This window comes from Nestor notabilis, unplaced genomic scaffold (assembly GCF_000696875.1).
Source record: "Nestor notabilis isolate BGI_N333 unplaced genomic scaffold, ASM69687v1 scaffold2284, whole genome shotgun sequence".
Classification (NCBI taxonomy): Eukaryota; Metazoa; Chordata; class Aves; order Psittaciformes; family Psittacidae; genus Nestor; species Nestor notabilis.
In genome coordinates, this window is record NW_009925029.1 from 23973 (window position 1) to 35054 (window position 11082).

An 11082-nucleotide genomic window follows, 5' to 3' on the forward strand; every position below is an offset into this window, starting at 1 on the left:
TCTGGATATTTAAATGTAGCAATTTTGGCTTGTTCTTTATTGAAATCTGACTGCCAACAGCACTACTGTGAACCTCTGCCAGCCTGTGAGATGCTGTTTGATAGGTAGTGGGAATCTTCAGGGCCAAACATGTTTGCAAGAGCTAAGTATATTTATGTCAACAACAGAAAGAATGGCTCAAATCAGTTCTCAGCACACTTGCCTTCAGTGGCTTCCTATACATCTGCACCCAAATTTGACAACTTCGTCAAGCTGACTCAACAGGGTTACAAATGAACAGACAACATCATCCAACAATACCAGGCAGTTCATTTCTGGAAGCACAACAGAGGACGTAAAGACTGAAGGAGAATGATAACCAAGATGTGGTTTTCTCTGTAAATAAAGGGTGATGTGAAGACTTATGTTGTGATCTCATGGTAGCCAGTACTGCTGTTGACATGCACTATTTTTCCCAGGGTTACACAAGAAATTTCTGTTTCAAAGGGAGTGTGATAAGTTTTATCAGCTCTCATGTATTCTGAAAAACAAAAAGAAAGGACCAACCCCTATGTACTATGCTACTGGTATATACAAAGTACAGGAGCCAAAAAAACTTTTTGTTCTTTTTCTTTGATTTATGTGTGGGTATATAGGAAATCATCCAAAAGAAATCAAACTAAGAAATGTATCACCAATTATCAAATATATATAAATTAATCTTTTCTGCCTGAAATACCAATTCAGAGACATATTCACCTACTCATCACATTTCCCACTGAAATTAACAGAATAAGGTCATAGGCCCACGAGGAGTAGGCAGGGAAAAAGCCACCACATGTTCGCTGCAGCATATGATAGTAACTCACTGCCAAGTGCAGTTGGGTTCTCATCCCACCTTGTCCTCCCTCCAACAGTCTGTGGATTTGGGTGGCTGTGTTGTTCCAGTATCATCTCTGGGGAGAAAACCTGCCCCAGGGGTCCCGCCTGGCAACTTGGCTTCATCCTTCTCTTCCATTGAAGGCTAGTGGCCATGGTAGGGCCTGGGAGGTGCCCTCACTGACTGCTTGCTGAAGTAAAGGTAGCAGCAGATGGAGAGCACCCTTTTGCTTGGGTTACAGGTGGGAAGGCAAGAGAGACATGAAGAAAGAAACAGGCAGACCTACAGCTGAATAAAGGCAAGGCAGAGGAGTTCTCTGCCTTCACCTGAACACATCTGAATGGATCTCACAGGACTGCGATGAGGTTTCCCTCCTTCATACCTAAGTGGCCTTAGCTTGATGAAGCTTTCAGGAGTGTGAAGTATGACTGACTAAAGATTGTGCTGACACAGCCCAAGTATACATGTATCAGGAATGACTCCAGGTTGGAAAAACTGTTGTACAATGATACATTAAAATAATAAATGAATTTAATTTATCTGAGAGAACAGGTCATGGTGACATAACTTGATTAAGGTATAGAAATATCTACATGGGAGATTTCCAAGGGTAGAGTGTTACAGCAGATAAAGGCAGAACAACACAAATTCCTGGATGCAGAAAATAGCTGCACTTAACCTTGAAAAAAGACACATTTTGCCCCTGAGGGTTTGCAACAAAACACTTAGGCATCTAGGTTTTCTTCCATCCAGCACCTTTAAGTCAGTTCTGAGTGGTGTTTGAAAGTCTAGCACCAGCATGGGAAGTGCTGTGGGCCATAGGATATGTGCCCTCCGATGAGGTGCTTGTAATTTTCTCTTCTGGACTGTAGACCTGTGAGTCTCTAAAAAGAACAAGGAATTGCCCAAATTGTCTGTGTTAATAAATTATCACAGTCTGAGTGCCTCAATAAGATAAAGACTCCAGGTGGTAGGTGGGTATCGTGAGATGGGAATCAGCATGCACTACATAAAGATCTGTGAAACCAGATGACCAGCCCACACCCCAGAGTAGGTGTTCCCATTTTCTCTATCACTTTTATATGATATAAATTATATCATATGCTGATAGATGCTCCTTGTCTCCTTGTACTCCTTCCATTGTTTTGTCTTTTTTCCAAAATAAACACCAGAAAACAGCAATCCCTTGGCCTTCATGGTTTAGTGGTGGACATGGCAGTGTTAGATTTACGACTGGACTCAATGATCTTTTCCAATCCTAAAGTCTTTTCCAAACTAATGATTCTATGAATCATTTGCAACAGTTTGCATTTATTCTGCACTCCCACCAGCAAAGATAACCACGCCAGCACTGTCTGTATCCACATCTCCCTTTCTCTGCCATGACTTTGCTATAGCTGCTCTCCCCATTCTTTTGTTCTTTTTCCTATAATGTTTTTTAGAAATGGAAATATCCCTCATTCCTGTATATATGGAACTGTGTGCCTACAGACAGTAGAAGTTCAGGCAGCTACACGTGGATCTTGCAAGATGGGGAGTCTCCTAGTGGAGAGGATTTTGGAAATATGTGGTACCTGGTCATGAAAGGAGCAGCAAGGAGGCTGTGGGGAAGCAGGGCATTATGAGGAGCAAGAGTTTAATATATGGTCTTATCTTTTTAATAATATTCATTAGCCGTACATGAACAATTCTTGGTGAGGATGCCAGGTCCCCATTGAAATGGATAAGTCAGGATCTGCGGGTGTGCAGGTAACTGTTAAATTTTGTGCATGTTTAGCACCTTAAATTGCACCCTTCACATCATCTCCCAGCACATACTGCTGCACCATGTGCTTATCATGAACATCCTGCTTAGCAACCTATTTCTTCTGCCCCAGGAAACTTGTTGCTTCCCTCATATTTTTGACTCATTGCTACCACATTGGCCACAAAGGAAATAATTGAAAGTCAGAAAATTGCACTCATCAAGTGTACTTTTAGAGTCACCCCAGTGTCTCATACTGGACGGTTATGCTTTCTTATTCTCTTTAGTTCACTGCGATGGACTTGGCTTGGCTGCCAAACAACTGTTTCTCTCTCTCTCTCTCTAGGTTGACCGGTGTAGGAACAATACTGTTGAGCCACTGTCAGGAAGGAAGCAATCCTCCACTGGATAACATTTTCAGAATAGTGTTTAACTTGCATGAAGCTCAAGGCCATTGCAAGTTTGTGTACCAGCCCCCACTCGAAGCTGGGACATCCCACCTCAGTGTTAGATCTGTTTGCTCAGGATCATGCCTAGCAACTTTTAAATTTTTCTGAGAATGGAGGCTCCACAGCCGCTCTGAGCTCTGTGTTTGACCAGCCTCTCTGTGAAAATGTTGTTTACAAATGTCTAACTTGAGTTTCTGCTGATGCAAGTTCTGTCCACTGCGCCTTGTCCGTTCACTGCCTGTGTGTTCCCTTCAAATGTTTGTAGGCAAACTCTTGACTTGATGTTTCCGGAGATGCTGTTTCCTTGGAATGGTCATCCATTGGATTAATTCTAACAAGATGTTTGGATTTCTGTTTGACCACTATGAACAGCTTACTGCAAAAGATTTGTCTTTTTTATGTCTCATTCCAAGGACTTTCTCCAAGTACTGTCCACTTCCGTGAATACTGCTGTAGTTCTTTCTTTGTTTCTGTTTTATTTGCTCATCTTTCTGTTTGACATTAATGGCAGCTGGAACTGTGGAGTTTGGCATTATTTCATTATTTTTATTGTGGGCTGACATCAGTCTTCACACTGACTGAAATATTGCTCAGTGACATTTATTCATGTGCTGATGCCCTGGATAAATTTTCAATACCACACTTGGAAAATGTACAAATCTTTTTCTTTCCCCTTCTTTCTTCTGACAAAGAACATAAGAAAGGAGGTTCTAGAAAGGGACATCTCTTGTCTTAGCATCATTTTACTGAATAATTTTCTTTAGAGTTAATTTTAACATTTATCCAAGAGGGCTGATTCAAAAACAGAAGAGAAAGTTTTCTGATGACTTCATACCTAAACAGAAAAGAACATTTTCTCCTGCCTAGAAATTACTTCTGCTTTCTACCTACTGGGAAACTCTTCAGACATATCACCTTTGCTGAACTCTGGTGTTTATCCCATATTACAAACTTAATGTATGGGCATAAATCTCATTTTCCTAATGGATATTAAAGTAAATGGGCCTAAGGAAGTACTATTGAAATATTTATCTTCTTTCAGCTGTAGATTTAGTGAGACGGAAGATGATAGGATATTTGGCATTTTATACACAGAGAAGCTTTAGATTTACAAATCTTCATCAGTCTTTTTTCTTCAAAGCCAAGCTTGTAAATGAAGCAACTATTCCCAAGCTGTCACCTTAATGTCACTCACTTCCATGAAGTCATCACGTCACTTCTGTCACTATAACAACCTAGCACTGACTGTTGCTAATGTCAGAAAAACATTGCATTGCCATAATTTTGAAAATAACCCTGAAGTGATAACTTTAAGTGCAGCTTTTCTGCAATACATTTTACTGGAAATCACCATTTAACAAGACAACTTTTGAAAATGAATCATCCATATTAAATATTAATCACACTGCAGCTTGTAATTAGTCATAATTCTCACTATTAAAACATGCTCTTTCCATTTTTTTTGTCTTATTCTCTTTCATATAGTTTGAACTAAGAACTGAGAAAGTTGGGACTGTTCAGCCTGGAGAAGAGAAGGCTGAGTGGAGACCTCATGGCAGCCTTCCAGTATCTGAAGGGAGCCTATAAGGATGCTGGGCGGGGGGCACTCTTCGTCAGGCACTGTAGTGGTAGGAAAAGGGGGAATGGCTTCAAACTTAAACAGGGGAAGTTTAGATTAGATAGAAGGAAGAAGTTCTTTACAGTGAGGGTGGTGAGGCACTGGAATGGGTTGCCCAAAGTGGTGAATGCTCCATCTCTGGCAGTGTTCAAGGCCAGGTTGAACAGTCTTGGGTGACATGGTCTAGAGTGAGACGGCCCTGGCCATGCCAGGGGATTGGAACTAGATGATCTTAAGGTCTTTTCCAACCCTAACTATTCTATGAGTCTATGATTCTATGAACTGTTAAAAGTTTTATATGAAGCTAACACATTGGATAAATAGCATAGAAAAAATCTAACACAATTTAAGATGAACAAAGGTAAACCTGTATACTTAAGTAAGAGTAATCTACTACAGAAATACAGAATGAAAGATGAATGTCTCTGCAGCTTTACTGCAAAAAATCATGAGGAAAATACACCAACATCTTCATAGTCCTGCAGAGAAAATAAGTACCAAATTTAGGAACACTGTCTGCAATGTACATGAAGAAATCCTTGTGCTTTAACCCCTCATCAGACATGATCTGGAGGCAGCTTTCAATACAGGCCTTCATGATGGACAACAGTGCAACCAGCCTGAGGTTTAGAAGTTAGTTTGAAGTTAGCTGTCTTGGAGGACTGGAGATACTATATTGCCTTGAAAGAGTGGGCTGGGTGGTGGAGAGATCACAAACTTCATTAGGGATAAATCAAGGCACCTTGGCACAAGGGAAAACTGAAAGGGTGGAATATACCCCAGTGGGCCGGATAAAGCCTTGGGGTTTGGTGTTGGTGAGGAAAGGTGGAAAAACTTGGTGCAGGGAAGAAGATTCATGACCAAGGTGTAAACTAGGTTTTGATGGAGGGAGCTCTGGCAGGAAAATGCCAGAGACTAGAACTGTTGTGGGGCTTGAAATAAGGAAAGAGCTGGAAGTGTGTTCAGGACAATAGGAGAGCTGTGAGGAGGAAAGCAACAAGTAGAGCAAGTCTATAGCTTGCACATTCAAATTTCCATTTCATCAACCTCTTTCCTCCTCAGTAGTGATTGCCCATTGTTTCCAACGGGGCAGGACTTGAGTCTAGAATCTCATGGAGAGAGAAAGGGGTCAAGGTGGCCTATCAAGGAGGGAGGAGGAGAAAGGATGGGTCCAAAAGCAGGAGCTGGAGCAAAGCACCTGAAGAAAGGGCTTTCTGGTCTGCTGGTTTGCTGAAGCACAAATGGTCAGACGAACAACTCATGAAGTGATTTGTCTGTGGATTGTGACATTACTGAGACTCATAATAAGATGAGATAGTATCGCTCTGGTTTGGGTAGACTTCACTTCCACTATGCTGATGGAATGTGAAAAGCCTCTGTTGCCTTGTGGGAATGTTAAATCTCCAGAGACCTTTTCTCAGATTGACCACAAGTTCCTAATGCTGTACTACCACATACAGTCCTTCAGAAAATGACATGGTGACAACAATGCTGAGGGAAATCATCAGCTCATTTCCTCTTTGTGCCAGGACTCCAATGATTTATTTGTAGAAACATGCCACAAAATTTACCAAAAGTAGAAGGAAAAGGTTAATGCTCATCGTGGTTTTGTTGTTTTTTTTTCCCCCCGCCCTGTAGGTTAATTTAATGTCACAGTAACTCCTGGTTTTCAGTTCCTAACAGGGGATATGATAATCGGATCTGAATGGGTAGGAAAGACATGGTCAGATCTGAATGGATAGGAAAGTAGATGAGCATGATGAACCAAATCCTATCGGTTGTACTCACTAATGGCTCAGATGTCTTACAGCCTTCTTTCAGGCTTTCCATGTTCTCCATGACAAATAAAATGGGAGAATAAGGAAGCAGCAGCATTTCCACATCAGCTCCTGTCTTCTGAGCACAGAGAAACCTGTCTGAAAGCAGTGACCTTAACTGCAATCCCTCTCCCGAGCGTGATTCTGTTTGATGTGAAGTAAGAGGAGACGGGCGAGAAGTTGCACCTCTCTGTTGAAGAAAGAAACCTCCCATTCTGTTCAGGAACTCTGCAGGAATTTCAGACTCAATTGCATCACGCTTGACACTTCAAAGCCTTCAGCAACTGATCCCACACTTGGAAAATATCAAAATTAACTTAATTTGACATGGTTATCAGTGTAACTCAACCTGTCTGACAGCCTCTGTCCTGAGGGTTGCTACAGCTTCCTTGTACTAAAAAATGTTTCTAGAGAAACAGCAGACATTCCTTCTTAACATTATTGAGAGTGATAATTGCTTGTTTTAAAAGGAGGCTTGTTTTTGTACGTTTTCTTTGGGAATGATGCAATTCCATGTTTTGCACTGTGATTTTGTTTTGCTGCTTTGTACTAGAGTTAGTTTTAAATATTCCCTGTATTAAGAAATTAAGTAAACTCTTGCACATAGTCTCCATATAAAAGATCTAATTTTCATGTATTTTCAATTTACTTGTTATCATCTTGGGTCTGATCCATGGAATAGTTCCAGTGATGAAGATTAAAACTGGCCTACCTCTAACTGAGGTTTCTTCTGTAGACATTCCACTTGATGTGAAGAATTAGGTATTAATAGAGTAACATGAACATGGAAATGTCTGTATTGCTAGCAGTTGGTTAACTTACTCAAGCCATGGGAAATACAGGTTCAAGTTCCTGCTGTAATGAAAATGTACCTGGATAAATGCACAGAGAGTTGCCTTGCTCCTCCATTGGTCCTCAGGATGGCTGTACTGAGCTGCCTTTAGTCCTTTTATCCAAAGCATCATGCCTGAGTTTTGCTGGAGATACATATGCATCAGGCTCCAACAGGGAGATGCGTCCCTATCTCCTCTCACCATTCCTTTGAGAATTCAGATTTCAGGGCATCTAGCTGCTTCTCTAAGAAGGGTTCTCACCAGTGTCTTATATTAATTAAATGGTTATTTTAATTAAATGTGTACCAACCAACATAATCTTTTGGAGTTGAGGGAGAAGAGTCATCTCTAGGGGCTGGTGGTATCTAAATAGCAGCTATGAGAACAGCAGGGAGTCCAAAGTAGTGTGTTTACACACAAAGTGGCAAACAAGCAACCTCCAGGCATTGGGTACTGTGAACCTGAAGGTCATAAACATACAGTTTGGAGGTGATGGTAGCAACTGTGTCTTTGTCTCCCTGTTTCACTGACATTGTAATCAGAGCTAGTCTCACTCTTTCACAATGTGGTGGCTGGATTTAGGCCACTATGAGTAGGAGTCATCTGCTACAGGAGGCATCTGTAGGATAAAAGTCAACATTTGAATTAGTCACCCTTGGTTGTCTTCACTAACAAAACTTGAAGAAGACTAGTAGGGCATGAATACCTCATCCACAAACAGTCATTTAAAACCAGTCAGATATATTGTATCCTAAAAGTTCCTTGATAGTTACATTGGAGATGTTAAAAGTCAGTGAGTGACACCCCAAATATCACCAAATGTTCTCAGAATGCCATTGAATTTTCTAAAGGCTTTCCAGCAGTTATTTTTTAATCATTGTGATGGAGCTTTTATCAGATGAAATTTTTTAACAATATTGATTCTGTCTTTCAGCCAAAAGAGCTTTTTTTTTTTTTTTTTCCCCCCTCATAGTTGTTTTAGAATCAAGTGCAAGGGAAATTCTAGCAATTCACAGTACTACAGTTAACCAGACTATACCAGTATTCCTTTAACAATATAGGCAAGGCTTGCAGTCTTCTCACAAAAGCATGGAAAAGTCTCTCACGTACCTTGGAATGACAGAAGAAAGGAAGACATCACCTCTGTTACATAGTTATGGACTTCATGACTACTGTACTGTGTAAAAAGACATTTAATGGTGTTACTGGATTTAAAATGCTACAGTCTTGTGCCTTCCAAATTCTCTGAAACTTCTGCACAATTACACCAAAATAAGTTTGAAAATCTCATCAGATCAGATCTTCCCATCCATGCTAGTGGTTGCTTTTTGACACCAATTTTGCATCAACTTAAACAGTTAGCATCAGTGTAGAATTGGTGCCTTGGTACTGAAATCCTTAAGGGAATAACTAAAATATACAGTAACTTCAAAAGTCATAAAACTTTTTGCAAAGATTTAGGAAAATCCATAATTAATCTTAAAGCACTTTAAAGTCCAACAGTTTAGCCTTATTGTAGATCTTTAAACCTATTAGATATATATCACTTTAAAAAGACATTCAAGGTATGGCCTTTATAACTTTTTGATGTTTGGTTCTAATGGAAAATGATGGATTGGTGAGCTAGGAATGAATCCTTATTTTAGGCATAAGGAAAGGCTGACAGTGGTACACATTCCTCTGAAGTGTGGTGACAGTGTGCCTTAATCTCCTAACTGGTTCTGAGCTCAGTTACACAATAATAATACACATTTACATTTAAGTAATCACCTTGGAATATGTGTTGCTATGTTTGAATCCAATCTGAATACAAAGAAAAAAAAACATTTTAGGAAAATGCTGAATTTAGGAAAATATTGAAGATGGTCAGAACTTGGAAGAGGTTGCCCAGGGATGTTATGCAATCTCCACACTAGAGACAGATATATTCTGAAAGGACTAACCCTGAGAAATCTCTCAAACTTTGAAGATGGATCTAAATTCAAAGCTGAATATGCTTTAAATGGAAGTTTGAAGCAGATGACTGCCAGAGGTCCTTTTCAATCTATATTATTCTGTGATTCTTATTTACTAGTTTTAGCTTGCCTGACCTTGCATTCAATGCAATTGTTATGAAGTCAGTAAGTTATTTGGAATCTGTGACACTCCTCTCATTTAGAAAAGGAAGTGACTCTAAATTTCTATTTATAATTCCTCTGGTGTCTTTGTACCCTTAGATATTCCAGCTGAAGTTTAACCAGCTGTTGCATGCAGATTACACATTTTGTTGTAACAACATTTTCTTGTAATTAATCCATGTCTACAACAAATTTGCGCAGCTCCTTGTGTGCTGCCCTTCTTTTCTTGCTTTTGGTATTAGTGTAGAAAGTACACTCTGCCAGTTGAGAGCTGTAGGAGCATCCTTGTGCTGTAATTATCTAGTCATGGATGAAGGTCTGCTTACACTCTGAGATGGCAGAAAAACAGTGGAGTTTCTACACCAGATTAAAGAATATTTGCTCTTCATTCTGACATCCTAACAGGACAGAAGCCAGTACAGAATGACTAAGGAACAGGGGTGAACAGGTACCACTCTGCTCCTTCACAACACACAACAATTACAACTAGTTGTATAAAGTTGTATTCCTTTCCCCAGGCTCTGTTCTCAATTGCATTGAGGCAAATTCAGCTCAGAAGATGTGCAGTCAGATCCCAGGATAGCCTCTAGGTGAAATTCAGCAGTCACAAGTGGTTGTGTGACACTAGTTTTGCATGTGAGGTGCTCAGACAGCCCAGCAAGTCTGTACTGATTTTGAATTTAACAGGTGTTTAATAGAAAACAACACCACCATGGAAGGGTTGAATATGTAGAACAAACCCCAGCTATAACAGTGAACATCAAAGCAGGCTTGTCCTACAGTATGATTTATGCTAGCTTATTTTGTGCTTATTTTGTAGGTAAGTCTAACATTGTTCTCAGTATTAATGGTAATAGTTGCACTTGGTTACATCGAACCTGAATTATTTTAAAAGCAGATGAATACATATATTATTCAGTTCATCATTAAGATAGTTAAATAAATGTACATGTCTATGTGAAAGTTATGTATCTATGATCTTTTCATACTCCATAGAGATATAGTCAATAGGCTTGAAAAGAACTCAGCTGAACGGACGATAGGACACAGTTCAGTTACTCTCCCACAGGTACCTGGGACCATTTGAGATGCCTTAGGTCATCTGAGACACATGCACAGGGCTCTTAGGTCTGTCCCAGGATCTACAGGAGACTCACGCTTTTCTGGACTGTAGTAGAAGGCCAGCTGGGATTCTTAAAGGCATCTCAAGTGACCCCAAATGCCTAGGTATATGGAGAAGAAATACGCCTTTAGTTGATCAGAATCACGCTTTTGATCACCCTTAATTCTTTGGCCCTCATGCAGCTATCCTGTGCTCTTTCTGATTTTCTGTGGTGATTGAGATACCTTTGGAACTGGCAGGCATGACTTAAGTTTGATGGAACGCCTTTGTAGTGGTTCAAGCCCTGCCAGCAACCCGGAACCACGCAGTCGCTCGCTCACTCCCCCCTGCCTTCCTTCCTCCCCCCGCTCCCAGAGGGATGGGGAGGAGAATCAGAGGAATGTAACTCCCACGAGTTGAGATAACAGCACTCCAGTAACTAAGGTATAATACAAACCACTACTGCTACCAATAATAATGATAAGAGGAATAACAAGGGAAAAGGACACAACCGCTCACCACCCGCCGACCGATACCCAGCCC